General features: G+C 38.4%; 1 protein-coding gene across 2 annotated transcripts in view; it reads left to right on the forward strand.

Annotated features, from left to right (window-relative positions):
- LOC139121192 (ileal sodium/bile acid cotransporter-like) overlaps positions 1-13,873 on the forward strand; it is a 36,992-nt gene that overhangs the window by 18,102 nt on the left and 5,017 nt on the right. The gene's annotated exons all lie outside the window — the stretch shown is intronic.

Here is a 13,873-nt window from a genome sequence, read left to right on the forward strand (position 1 = left end):
CCATCTTCCATTAAAATAGCTTTTTTTTCGAAAAACAAGTGGCAAGCTGCCAAAGTGCCTTTAAGGGAGCAACTTGAAACAATCGCATTACATTATTATACTCTAGGGCTGTGAGACAAAATATTGAAGGCTTTGTAACAACGCTGGTTGACAAAAACGTGATCTGATTCATTCGACAAAACGAGGCTAGACAGTCTCCCTGTCGGTACAATTTCTTGCCTAAACAACAGAAAATAATACACGAAATGCCACATGCGTGAAAGACGTAAAACTTCACGAATGTCATGCACAGGCATGGCTCTCCTCCAAGATACCAGTGTAGCATTTTGCGATGGCTAGCTCAGTGTCTTAGGACTAAATTACATGATGTAATTAACATTAAATTCAATTGATTGTTGATAATTCTGATTGGGGGATAAATCAGTCGGCAATTGCTTTGTTCAATGTTTCAATGATGGCAGTAAGCAAAATATCAAAACATTATCAGATTTTTCGGCGAAACTAAAGTTGTCGGTTGTTTGCAGAGTAATAATCCGTAACTGTAAATGCAAATATCGGCGTCAAGTTTTCCTTCCGAGCGTCGTATGGTACTGAGATTTGGATTGCAGAAAGAATATCTAGTAGTTTGTACCCATGTCTAATAATGATGAACATGATGATTCTTTTTGAAGCACATATAGTGGCAATGTCTTCCTCTATTGTCCCTCCACCCACCACGACTGTAAGTGAACTCAGCAATTGAAATTAAGTTAAGATCACATTGTGCACCCGTTAGTTCATCTAGTCCCCCCCACTGAAACATGTTCGCCTCCTCTCCCCCAACTTTAAAAGAAAAGAGTCATGGTTAAAGAGTTGCATGCGATCCAAGCCTCTGTTTTTGTCCATGTTTACCTTAGCAGTAGCCTTTCAGAGGGCTTATGCTTAGGCATGCGCCTTTATGTAGTTTATCGGCCCGAGAACTCTCGAGGGCGGCATTTTTGCCGCGAAAGTGTATCGCCTCTGTAAACCATGGGCAGTTGAATAAATTTTACTGCCCTTGAAAAGAAGCCTGCCCATGTAGCATATTGACGAGATATTGTAAAATCATCGGCAAGAGTGTTGAGCTTAACTTGCAGTCGGTGTCAAGGACGCAAACATTGTTTTAGGTAGTTTAGGTGACCTTCATCGACCTTGCTGCATCCTTCACCGACAAGAACGCAGCACTGATGAATTGCGAGTCGTCAAGGTCACATTGGCCTCTCGGCGTCGGTAGTGTCCGGATTCGCGAAAACAGTCTTCATCGAATTTGTGACGAAATGTCACCCACGAAAGGAACTTGACAATATTTGCTGTACAGTGGACGATAAAAGCTAAGCTTAACTGTGCATGTGGTGTGATCACCAAAATTGGCTAAAATTGTGCACGTAATTATTCAAATTCAAGTATTGATAACAACATTCTAACATTTCAACAATAATATTCTAACATTCGCCCTGAGTTCACCCAAGTGTCTGTACAACTTGAAGGGAAGAGGGGGGGGGGGGGCAATATTGTATGCTATACATCAAATAGCTCTCTTTTTGAGTCAACAAAATCTGCGTTTCGTAAGATATCGTGTACTTCACATATTAAATGTAGACATTCATGGCTATAAACTCGGTAGTATGAACGTTCATTTAAGAAGGAAGGGGCAATTGCCTCTCGTTTAACGTGCCACTCTCTGAGAAACATGGCCGTCAAGCTGCCATGTAACTCGCTAAGCTTCAAATTCAATTGGACACTTACAGTCAGTGGCTTGTTTGCCAATATTGGGTCAGTGTTCTATATTTTGGAAAAGGTCGTCGTATCCGCGTCAAAAATCCGGTTATTAAAAGAACTTACACCTGTTTAACACCTGCTATTAATTTTGTCCTGAATTTTACGATTAATTAAAAGTGCAATACCTTTAAACTGACTTACTAAAGATGTGACGTCATTAATTCAACGGAAAAGTCGGTGTTACGGTACTTTATGCCACGTTTCATTGTTGTGCTTGTTCAACCAGATAAACTGGATCGTGTCACACTTGTCTGCATCGATTGCAAACTATGCCCCAAAGGATTTATAAAATTCACTTTAGCACCGGCTGATCAGTCTGGTTTAAAAGTACAGTAGTCCCCTTATTTAAGTTCCAGCATCGTCACTTCACAAATTAGCAACACCGTGTCTGATGACACAAATCGTAGTTGTATATTTTGTACAATGTTGATGTATAGATTGCCGCACTGATGGCGGCCCATGATCGGCTCTATTTCTCTTTCTGTGCCGCACCTGCATTTACAAAATGCTCACCGGGCAGGCTTTACTTGTCAAGTCGACAGTTTTATGATCGCATAGGCGCGATATTTACTGTAACTTTTAGATTTTTCCTCATACTTCTGCGGAAAAGTCAATGGACAGTTTTTCGAACACAAAATGTTTTACACCGCTTTCCTGTTCTGCTACTATTTTAACTGGTTTTGAAGCCAGATGAGGAAATCAAATTTTCACATCCTGTTTTTTGTTTTTGATTTTTTTTACGAAAATTCACAATTTATATTTTTACCAGGAGAGTTAACAAAGTATGCAGTTGCCATTTTGAATTTCAATTATACGTTATTTTCAGAAAGTTTTTTACTCATGAAATTGTACAATGAACCCTGATTTTTACGTATGGAAGAGAATGGTTTTAATTTTTCCTGTAAGAAAGTCGGAGCTAAAGTATTAAACTTTCTGTTCTGAGTCGAGTATTAACTGTTCAGTTGTGCAGACAGCAGCAACAACAACCTAGTCCCTCGAACATGACAATATTAGTCAAGGGTTACTGAAGAGAAGACTAGTTGTAACATCAAAGGAAGAAAATGTTTTCTACAAAATACTGAACCTGCCTGTTGCGTTTTGCTGTCGGATATGCGAATTCTCTTTTCCGTAGTCTGGTCTTGTGTTTGACAGAGAAGCCATGCATTTCTTAATGGTTGAATTGTCTCACTGCTGGATGGTCAAATTTGCGCAGATACTATACCCAGAAGAAATTCTAAACAAATTCCTCCAAGATCAGAGGAGAAAATTTTGAAGTTACCATTCAAAATTTTGCACCAGAGATTGAAACTCTCTGAAGTTTACAAACGTTTCAAAATGGCTGCCTTTTGTTGTGTTAACTCTCTGATAAAATGAAATCGTCAGGTTTAATACAAAAGTAAAACAGCCAATGACGCATCTTGTCTCCTGCAGCTAAGAAAACATGAAGACTCGCTTTTAGTATATAGAAACGTGTGTCATCCTGGGTTTTAAATTTCTCAGAAAAAAGCCACGTCTCAAAGGCATGCAGACTCTCTCCATCTTGGCCCGAAATAGCGCCTGGTGTGTTTAAAAATGGCATACAACAAACAAAGAAACAAACAAGCAAATCTATTAGACAGACATACAGAAAAATGATATCTTTGAAGTCTGCAGTGTTAGTAAAGCGTACAGAATACAGAATGCTTGTACATTGTCAGTTTCCTGACAAAGAAAATGACCAGATGAATGATTTCAAATCACATTAACTAACTTGAAAGTAGCAAACTTCTGTTGATGATACATATCTAAAAAGGGACAAAGCTCTTTGCTTAAGAAAAGAAATTAAGGTTCAAAGAATACTACAGAATTATGCCGTTCTGTGACTTTTTGATCGACCTAATAACTTGCGTGTTTAGCTCGTGTTTCGGGATACCTGATTACGTGCATTAAACTCATAAATACGACCAAAAGTGGTTGTTTGTGACACATTTTATTAGTTACAAGAGTTCGAATTGCAAACAAAGTGACCCATAAACGATTTGATTTACTTCTGATAAAGCAAAGTGTTGAAGAAAGTGTCACGACAGGTACCAGCTGTACAGAATGTTACCCTCCAACACACACGCATATACATGCTATCGCATGCGTTGCACGACTTACAAGACAACATACAGAGCAACTGCGCTAAAAGTGAGTTTTGGATTTTCAAGCCGCAAGTGTAACACCAAACTCAGCTAGAAGAAAGCTAGCAATCGGGCTGGGGTTACATCAACCCCGATATTGGAGTTCGAAATTTATGATACCATTAATTTTGTCTACATAGGATTAGAAGTGTATACACTTACAGCCGTTGGTTGTCATAATTTTCGGAACCGCTGGCATTTTCGAAATACCTTGAATCGATGTTTTTTAAGGTCAAGGGCGAAAAAATAGAGTTGGCGGACTCAGCTAATTCTATACATCTTACAAGAACTGACAGAGGTAATGTTCATGGTATTGGACCTGGGTTGGTCGACACCTTTCACGACATTATATGGCCGGTATCTAGCTGTAATTCTAGCCCGGGCCAGACTTCACATAGGCAATAATTGCATCAAAGTTTTTATACATACTGGCTGAGTTGACAAGCTGAATACTATGTTTCTCAAGCACTTTGGGGAGTAGGACCATACATTATCGTTGATGTTAAAAAAAAAAATAGCGAAAAGAAATCATCAAAATTTCTGCTACCCCCTACTGTCCATGAGTTATGAAACTTTCTTGCTCGTGAATTTCACTGGCTGATGACAATGTAATATTGTGCTGAGCTGTGTCGTAGGCACATGTTACTTTTATCGAAATGAACATTATATCATCCAAAATAGTAGTTATATAGTTGCATTGTCGAATCGAGTGTTATAATAACAACGAAATCGTGTTGAAACTTTAAAAGAATATCATCTTTCTAAATTCAACATTACTTCCCCTCCAAACGAGTTACCACCCTTAGCGATCAACAATAAGTTTCTAAGCTTCTTGGTGTTTTGATATCTTAATTGTAAAAATGCGTTGAAAGTTTTGACATCGAACTGCGAAATGATAGATTTACGTCTCAAGAGAGAATTAAGGAAGACGAAGGCCTGAGTTACAGAAATACCGGCACACAAAATACAGACAGTGAAACAGACAAGGTATTTGGGGAGATAGATATAATGACAGACAGACAGATAGACATAGAAACACGAAAAACTAAGGAAGACGTGTTGCATGCAGGCCAAGATAAACAAAGGAATAGAAATAACATCGCGAGTTTTATGAGAAATGGGCCTAGGGAGACGAGGAAGACAAAGAAGAGAGACAAAGGTTGAGAGAGAGAGAGAGAGAGAGAGAGAGAGAGAGAGAGAGAGAGAGAGAGAGAGAGAGAGAGAGAGAGAGAGCAAGAGAGAGAGGAGACAGGCAGACACAGAGAGAGAGACAGACAGACGGAGATACACAGAGACAGATTGAGATAGACAGACAGACAGTATCAGATTCAGAGAGACAAAAAGAGAGGAGTGAAACAGACAGACAGACAGACAGAAAGAAAGAAAGAAAGAAAGAAAGAAAGAAAGAAAGAAAGAAAGAACGCTAATAGATATAGGTCATTGCAGCTCCATTAATACAGTGATACATATTTTAAGAAAATGGTGCCAAGATGTAAAAAATGTATAAATTTGTTTTCGTGACCCGAATGACCGTACTGTGATCCCTTTCACGTAAAAATTATAAAAAAGCCATAAAAAGTTATTTTGAAATGAAAATTTATAATACTGCATTCAGGTGTATTCGACCCCGTACGGGTTTGTACCAGGACCCGTTACTGTACCATTTCGTCAGGTACTTTAAGGTGTATCGCGTACTGTGCACCACGCACTGTCCAAGGCAAGATATGCTCAATGAAAGTCCAATTAACTTTCACCCACCATGTCAACAACGGAAGTAAAGAGCAAATGCTATTTTTTACCTTTGTGTTTTCATAAACACATTTGTCAATTTCCATGGTACTCTCAATCCTAGCGTTTCTGTTCGCTGCGCGTCTGTCAACACATGGGACACTTTTGCTGGATTAGTCCATTTTTCGAGAGGGTAGGATTGATAAATTTGTTTCTGGGTCATCGCTCTTTCAGCTAAAAGTAAAACAATATTCTACTATCGGCTGTCGGTCGATACATGGAGGTAGTATATATCTTCCAAAACACGCACAAACTTTACCCGCTACTGTAATTCCTCAATCAAGTAAAGAAAGACAGATATAGTTCATGTTCATTAGGGTTCCACAAATAATCGTACACAGCCATTGAAGTGAGTCATCCAAAATACCCGCGTTGTTATCGCCGACGCTAGGGTAAATGTAAATTAACCCGATTGACCTTTGACATCATCAACAAATTATTGTTTGCATTGGACGACGTTTACAAGTCGATGTCGGAACAGGTACGTTGACCTTTGGCCCCGAAAAAGAGAGTGAGTTATATTTTATGCGATCAAGATTTACTGTTTCACTAGCACGACGCTTGGGTAAAGCGTAAGGTCTTTTCTGACGTTGTCAGCGAGCTGATGAACCTGTTTTTGTGTTCAGGAATTTTGATCGGGTAGATTTTAATTTCTTATGCTATTTCGTGTTGTCAGAAAAGCAAATTTAAAATTTGACTAAAATGACACCACAGTCAGACATGCTTGTCGAAACAGGTAGCGAGTGAGCCAGTCTTGGGCAAAAGTTTTCACAAGGTGGGAGCTAAATTCAATTCTAAACACAATTGGAACTAATATGGAGAGTAGGATCTTTTAATTGTTCAAATTTATTAAAACTGTTAGGTGCCCTCTGGTTGAAAGTTGCAATATACAAATTATTCATAAAACAAATGAATTTGGAAAAAAAGAAAAGAAGATGAGCTTCAATTTGCTGATTAAACCAACATTACTACAATATCCAATTCTCCAAAATAAGTCCCAATCTTGTTTTTACTTTTGATATAGCAAAAGAGAAAATTTAAACTGAAGAAGGAGACGTTTGATATCTATAATAAATTGTCATCCAATGGACTTTAAACATTTCTGATTAACTGTCGTTAACCACTCAACGACAAATCGTACGCGACTCACCCACACACATTCTGATTGTACTTCATACTGCAACAATAGCAGCACACATACAATATGTTACATATCAGAATTGTGTCGGACGTGAAGGAACAGTAGACTGATTAAAGATTAAAGAACTGTTCCTCTGCTGGTGTCAATTTTGATTTTTATTCAAAAATGACTTAAATCAGCTACAAACACTCTGATATTGCAATTATTAACATAACAATGAGTGACTGTGTTTTTGTTTTATTTTGAATTGTGTCGTTGGTTCATCTGTTTGGTGTTTTTCTCTGTGCCAGGGGTACTTGCAATGACCAGGCATTCAATGTCTGACTCGCCATATCATTTGTGAAATTCACTGGTTCTTGAAAATACATTGAAATATTCGCCTGACGCTTCTCACCTATCTTGTTAAAAACATCCAAGAAACAAGAGATGCCCTCTAGCAATCAACGCGGCATAGGGGTAACTGAATATGAAAATGTCATGACATTTTACTACTCAGAAAATGATTAAAATGAAAGAATTGACGATGGCACATGGAGTAGGTCCAAGTTTGAGAGTTGATGGCAGTGATTTGCGTTTTCGAACATTAGCTACTACCAGTCATCGCATTTTCCGAAACAATTAGCATTTTTGGATAATTTAAAAGACTGCACTGTCGCCCTGTTTTTGTAAATGACTAGTGTCATCTGTTGATCGCAGATTGCAATTAATCGATTATACTACAATGATGAGGCGTTTACTGAACAGAAGATACAATGTTCCCCAGAGCCCTATGTATAAACCCCTGCTGTATACTGTTATATCAACTCGTTCATCGAAATACATGTATATCGCCAGTGTCACTCTTACAATCGATGACGTAACGGTTTATCGTATCAGATTCACCAGGCGGCAGGGATACGGAAGATTCTGTACCACCGAGAACTATAAACCGAAAGAGTTTATAGTGATACCTCGCATGATATCGACATAGCAGAAGTATAAGGGAGCCGTCATTATTTACGGCCTGGGAGGGGGTTGGAGAAATTTTATCGGAAACTCCGAAATTTCGAGTAACCCCCTGCCAACCATGATGAATTTGAGTAATCCCCCTCTCCAACTCTGAAATTTTGACTGACCCGACCCCACTTAGAAAATTTAAATACCAGTACATGTATTTGTGAAATTTACAAAATACGGCAATAGTAAAGACCTTTCAAATTCTGATGTACCCTGCTAGACTATCATCGATTATCTGATGACGGTTGAGAAAGGTGAAACCGTTAAAATGAAATTCAAACTGTCAGAACACCCCAAGGGGGAGGGCACGAGAGGGGGTCCCCCTCTAGTGTGGAAAATTTTGAGAAATTGATGTGTGTAATGGTGAAATCTGACAGGTGTTTCAATTTATTTTGCAGTCGGTAAAACTGTTTGAAAATAACACTAAATACTGATATTTTTATTACATTTTTTGCATGATCAGTGTTTGAGTCACAATATTCAACAACCGAACAATGACAATACATTTTGTGAAAAACAGTTCTCAGTTTGCCAGAGATTGAAGACAATTGAATATGCAGGAATGGAAAATCTGTGACCTTCTTGAGTCATGCCAGCTTAATTCTAATGAAAAGCCTGAATACGATCAGGTTAAATGTCAAAATGGTTATTGAACTGAAGTCAATTAAAATATATGTTTCTGTGATAAGAAAGGATAAATTCACGACAGTTAAGTTTTGTCCTAAACCCTGTGAAAATTGATGTGTGCAATGGCGCAGTCTGGTGCAATCTGAGAGGTATTTTCAATTTGGATTTTACCAGCAAAACTGTTAGAACATTTTAAGGGGAGAGCACGAGAGGGGGGGGGGTGTCCCCCCTCTCGCATCGAAAATTTTGAGAAATTGATGTGTGCGATGGTACAATCTTCCTCCCCACATTTTAAACAACCCCCTTGAAGTTTTCAATTTTTTGAGTGACCCCCTCAAATTCCTCAAACCCCCAGGCCGTAAATAATGACGGCTCCCTAATGTGAACCTAATCTCAGTCAAGGTAATACGCAACTCAGCCATTTTTTCTCATACTTTGCTCTATGAGTTTTTAAATAATATCTTTCATAATCTAAAATGAAAATTGGGAGTCGCCACACGAAATGGGAGACTCAGTAAAACATTAACAGCAAGTTGTCGTCAGTAAACGACAAAATATTGGAACAAAAATTACTCCTCTTCAGTGCGTGAAATCTAAAAATGGTATATTCAATATTGATGAGAATTAAAATGTAAAAACGGCATTTTCTGTAATTTTCGGAAGAGGTGAATTGTAAGATTTTTAGAGTAAAAACTCGTTCAAAGTGGTCAATTCCGCCTTAATGCATTTAAGGAAGTTTGTTTCAGTTTTCGAAGTTGTGTCGTCAGAATTTACGCCACCGCGTGTTCTAGCTTGACACGTGAACTTTAGCGGTGTCTCGGTACATATTCTGCCGCTCTAGAAGCCCTCCTCTACACAAGCAAGAAAGTTCGGTATCTTTAATTTAATTGACCTCAAGAAAATCTTCACCAGCTCTCTGAGATATCTACCCTTGACGATTCACTTACGGCTAGCTAATAGCATCATAGCAACACACATACCCTAGTGATGCTTGCCATAGACACTGATCGCTCATTTGTTTGTGTCCCATATCTGCTTGTACACCCAGGAGAGGGACCGCCGTCTTCTCATGGATGATATGATGGAACAGTGTGAACTGAAATGATGCAATATCATGCCACCTTTTCAGACAGCCTATTGTTCTCTCACATTTCTTCAGTTTGTCTAGGATTTATTGATCCTAATTTTAGAAGGTTCAGATCCGCCACAAAGATCGAAGGTCGCTAGGTTTTTACAGTAGGCACAGAGATCTACGCTTTCCAGACTATAGCACATGCTCTTCCACATGGATAGTTATTGACAATTGACAACTTTTAACGAATTAGAGTGGGAAATGACACGATTTACATTCATACGTACTGATGACTTCATGCCCCCTTTTCTGACATGACGCCGGTGTAAATCTCCCACAGGGCATATGAATTGGCTTGAGTGATTGTTTTGTAGCGTAATACATGCAATTACACCGTGACAAGTGTGCTCGAAACAATCAGCTGAACAATCGCCCAGTTGATCCTAACTATTGTATGATAAGTTTGACCCGAGCACACCGTATTGTAAATTAGACAGGGTGGCAAACCGCCCCCTTCCCGAAAAATAAAAAAAAAACCGAAGAAAAATAAGCAGACTACGCCCTACCAATTTACTATTGAAATCAAACAAACAACTAATCCATATACTCTACCATCAAATGTAACATCAAAATGACAGTCCCCTGGCATTCTCTTTTTCTTTTTATTTTAATTATAATTTCAATACATTTGCCTGTTAAATAATTGTCACTCTTTCAATCCGCTATCACTCTGTGATATGTTGATAAATGAAACTAAACACGGGTTTTACAAAAATCTGGGATTTAAAAAGAATTATGGCAAGAAAACTACAACATCAACATAAGCTGATAAATATAACATCGAAAGGTATACGAGCTCTGTGTAGAATCTTGGCCTTCGTTGAGGTGGTACGTGAATATTGCATATTTTAATAGTTCTGTCTGCCGTCCACTCATTTTGGAAGATGGTTTTACAAACTGTTGCATCATCCATAATTCGAAATGCCACAGCACTGCATATTGCTAATCAGAAATATTTTATCGAAATATTATGATAGTAAGTAAATGCATATGCGTCACGCAATATCGCGATCATTGGAGGTGCAGTCAATGGAGCTACATCGAAAAAGCTATTACGGGAGTAATTTTTTGAGGGCAGGGAAAATTTTAATTTTGCTTAGACAGGGAACATATATTTAGCTGGCAGGGAGCAGATTTTAAGTTTTTTAGTTGGGCATGTCAGATATCAGTTGATTGGCCTGGGGACCGGGATTGGGGAAAAACAAGGAGAGGGGTAGTTACTTGTAAGACTGGGACAGGAGAAAATCGACAGGTTTTTTATCACAAGGCAGGGGAGCTTCATGTCTAAGGGGGAATGATAAAATTTTAAGGGGAATTTTTTTCAGGGCAGGGGAAATCGACAAGTTTTTTCGCCACAGCGCAGGGAAGCTTCAAAAATTCACAATGGGGAGGGGAAACAGGCAAAAATATGTGGGGAGTGGGAAAAAATTAAGTTTGAGTGCGGGAGGGTAAGTTGAAAAAATTTTCAGTCATAACCAGTCAGTTCACATTACTTGTCCTGCATGCACAATATATCTTATCATAATAAGGACACCTTTAAAAGTGCATTGTTCTTTGGCTGCACCTGTGTTTTCTTTCGGAATAATTCCGTTCATTGAACTGAACTTTAATATCACGGCGATAAATATCTAAACCAAACTTCATAATTATATTGCATACTTCTGTAAAGTTTGTCGACGTGTTTACAATAACTTGCTGGATGTGTCCTCGCTCGCCTATGAAAGACGTGACCGAATTATCCACTGTTTATCATCGCCACTTCGACATCCGGTCACCACCTAACTCGACATGATTGTTCCTTCCAAATGTCCGGTCAGATATGTGTCAAGGATAAAATTATAGTGAGAAACAAAACAAATTTCGGACCAAACACCAGCTCAGACATGTTTCTCTTGAAACATAATTAAATAACAACACATGATAGCACAGTAAGACCACGATTTTGTTACCCGCCAAAGGGAAGGTGCTTATGACGGTAACATTGATGATGCCCGAGCCAAAGGCGAGAATATCATCAATAGTACTATCACGAGCAGTAGTCTATACCGATAACGGTATATTCCATAGCATAGCGGTATATTCCATAGCGGCCTATATTAGTGCACGGTACACGGCAATATCAGTGCTGAGACAGGGCTATAACACCCAAGCCATGTTGCATCACCTTTTGTTCTACATCACGTGTGTGAGTCTCAGCCAATTACGACCACTAAATAATGAGCGAGTAGTAATAAATTAGTTTATAAACTTCACTTCTCTCAGCGGCATTGGAATCAAATCTTTATGGTGGCATAGAAAATAACAAATTGAGATCTTGCTGACTTTCACTGAAGGGAAACTGTACCAGTAATTCTAAATTCGGCAATTCGAATACATTATTGTCACTGGGATAATTGGACAAGATTACCAAATTTCCTATAATTTTGAGTCCATAAAACATTTTCGAAATTATATCTTTGGCAAAATTAAGTTCTTTCGAAAATTAGACTAACCAAGCAATTCACGGTAATACATAAATAACTATTGGACACCTTTATTTTACCAAGTTGTCCTTAATAGACCGATGTCAATTGAAATGCACTAATATTACAACAATGGGCAGTCTGGCCACTTACAGTATTTTCATTATAATAAACCGTCAATCAGAAAGACGATGAAAGAGGGCCACCCTCTGTAAATTTATACAACAAATACGTTCAAGTGAGCATATAATTAGATATCAATTAGGTCGAATAATCGGTATCATTCAAGGTAAATAAATTATGTTATACCTGCTCCAAGGAACTAATAGAAAATGACGATAATGATAGAGTCATCTGTAACCTGCTTTGACTCGATGGACGAACTGCTCTACATTGTTAAGAGAAGTTAGTTGCATCCTGTGGGTATAGCCAGGCTCGTAAGGCTGTTTTCGTAAAACATAGATACGAAAAATACAATCAGGTATGGCCAAGGTCACGTGACCTTCGAGCACTGCTAGCCGTTCGGAGTGTTAAAACACTCGAAGTGACTATAGCGAAACCAAAGCACTCGATCACATGACGAGTGACGTCTGATATGCGCCTGCTGCGGTTTCTTGCCATGACGTCATTGATCTTTTCTGTTCAGAAACTCTGAACTTGCTTTCATGCGGTCAGCAAGCATTGTCAGACTGCACTAAAGACTATATAATTGTCATATTGTATCCTTGTGCAATGACGAGCTGACGTAAACACTGGCTGCCTTCCAAAGTTTCTGTAACGGTCACTGTACGATTGAATATAATATTTTGTACACTCAACAAAGGCTGTAATCTCCTATCTCGGTTGGCACGCCACAACTGACTATTTTCCGACAGTCCTCACTAAAACAGCCGAGTGTTTCAGAAACAAGAAACTACGTCATAAGACATTTTAATTATTGACATTTCTTCTAAAGTCTGTTTAGTTTCGAATATAAAGTATGAGTTGAAGATAGGCTCATCTTAGCGGATATCGCACAGTTGATTCAGTGAAATCTATATAAATGGGGGAGATTGTAAAAATATTGACACATTCTACCGTCTCGTAGCTCTTATTGACTCTCCGTAAAATATAAAACATAAAATGTTAAATCAAATTTAATCATCCACGGCTTTTGTCATTTTTTTTTCGCCACAACAAAGTACTAATTTGTATCAGCCGGATTTAAATGAAACTTACAATTCGACTGCTTTTGGAACCGGGCTGTAGAATCGCTATGGGCTCAACATTCAGTCAACAATAAAAGCTCGAAGTGCGGAAGGTCTGGTACAGAGCAGACAGTAGGTTTAAAGAAGAATGCGCCCCTGGGATAGATATTTGAACCCAAAACCCTTTCCAAATACCTATCTGGTCTACAACCATTTTGAATTTCAAATACCGTTAATATTGGCTAATTCTTTTCTCTAGTACTAGAATTTTCGAGGCGTCCCATGATTTTTATTCTTGATTTGGTGAGAAAATTCTCGAAAGCTTTCTGCGCAGAAAGTTTAACCAGAAGTTTCGGTGTTTCAATTCGTGTGGTGCCTACCTTAACAGTATAAAACTCCACTGTTTTCAAATACTGTGCTATGACTCATTTGGCTCGACCTCGTTCTCGTCATAGCACTTGAAATATTTCGTAGCCTCAAATTTACAAATGAGAAAAACAGGACGAGGAAGATGAAATTTATCAAAATAAATAATAAATGATGAATAACGTTATCTAACTGTTTACTAAACATCCTCTGTA

The sequence above is a fragment of the Ptychodera flava genome, chromosome 21 (genome assembly GCF_041260155.1).
Source record: "Ptychodera flava strain L36383 chromosome 21, AS_Pfla_20210202, whole genome shotgun sequence".
Lineage (NCBI taxonomy): Eukaryota > Metazoa > Hemichordata > Enteropneusta > Ptychoderidae > Ptychodera > Ptychodera flava.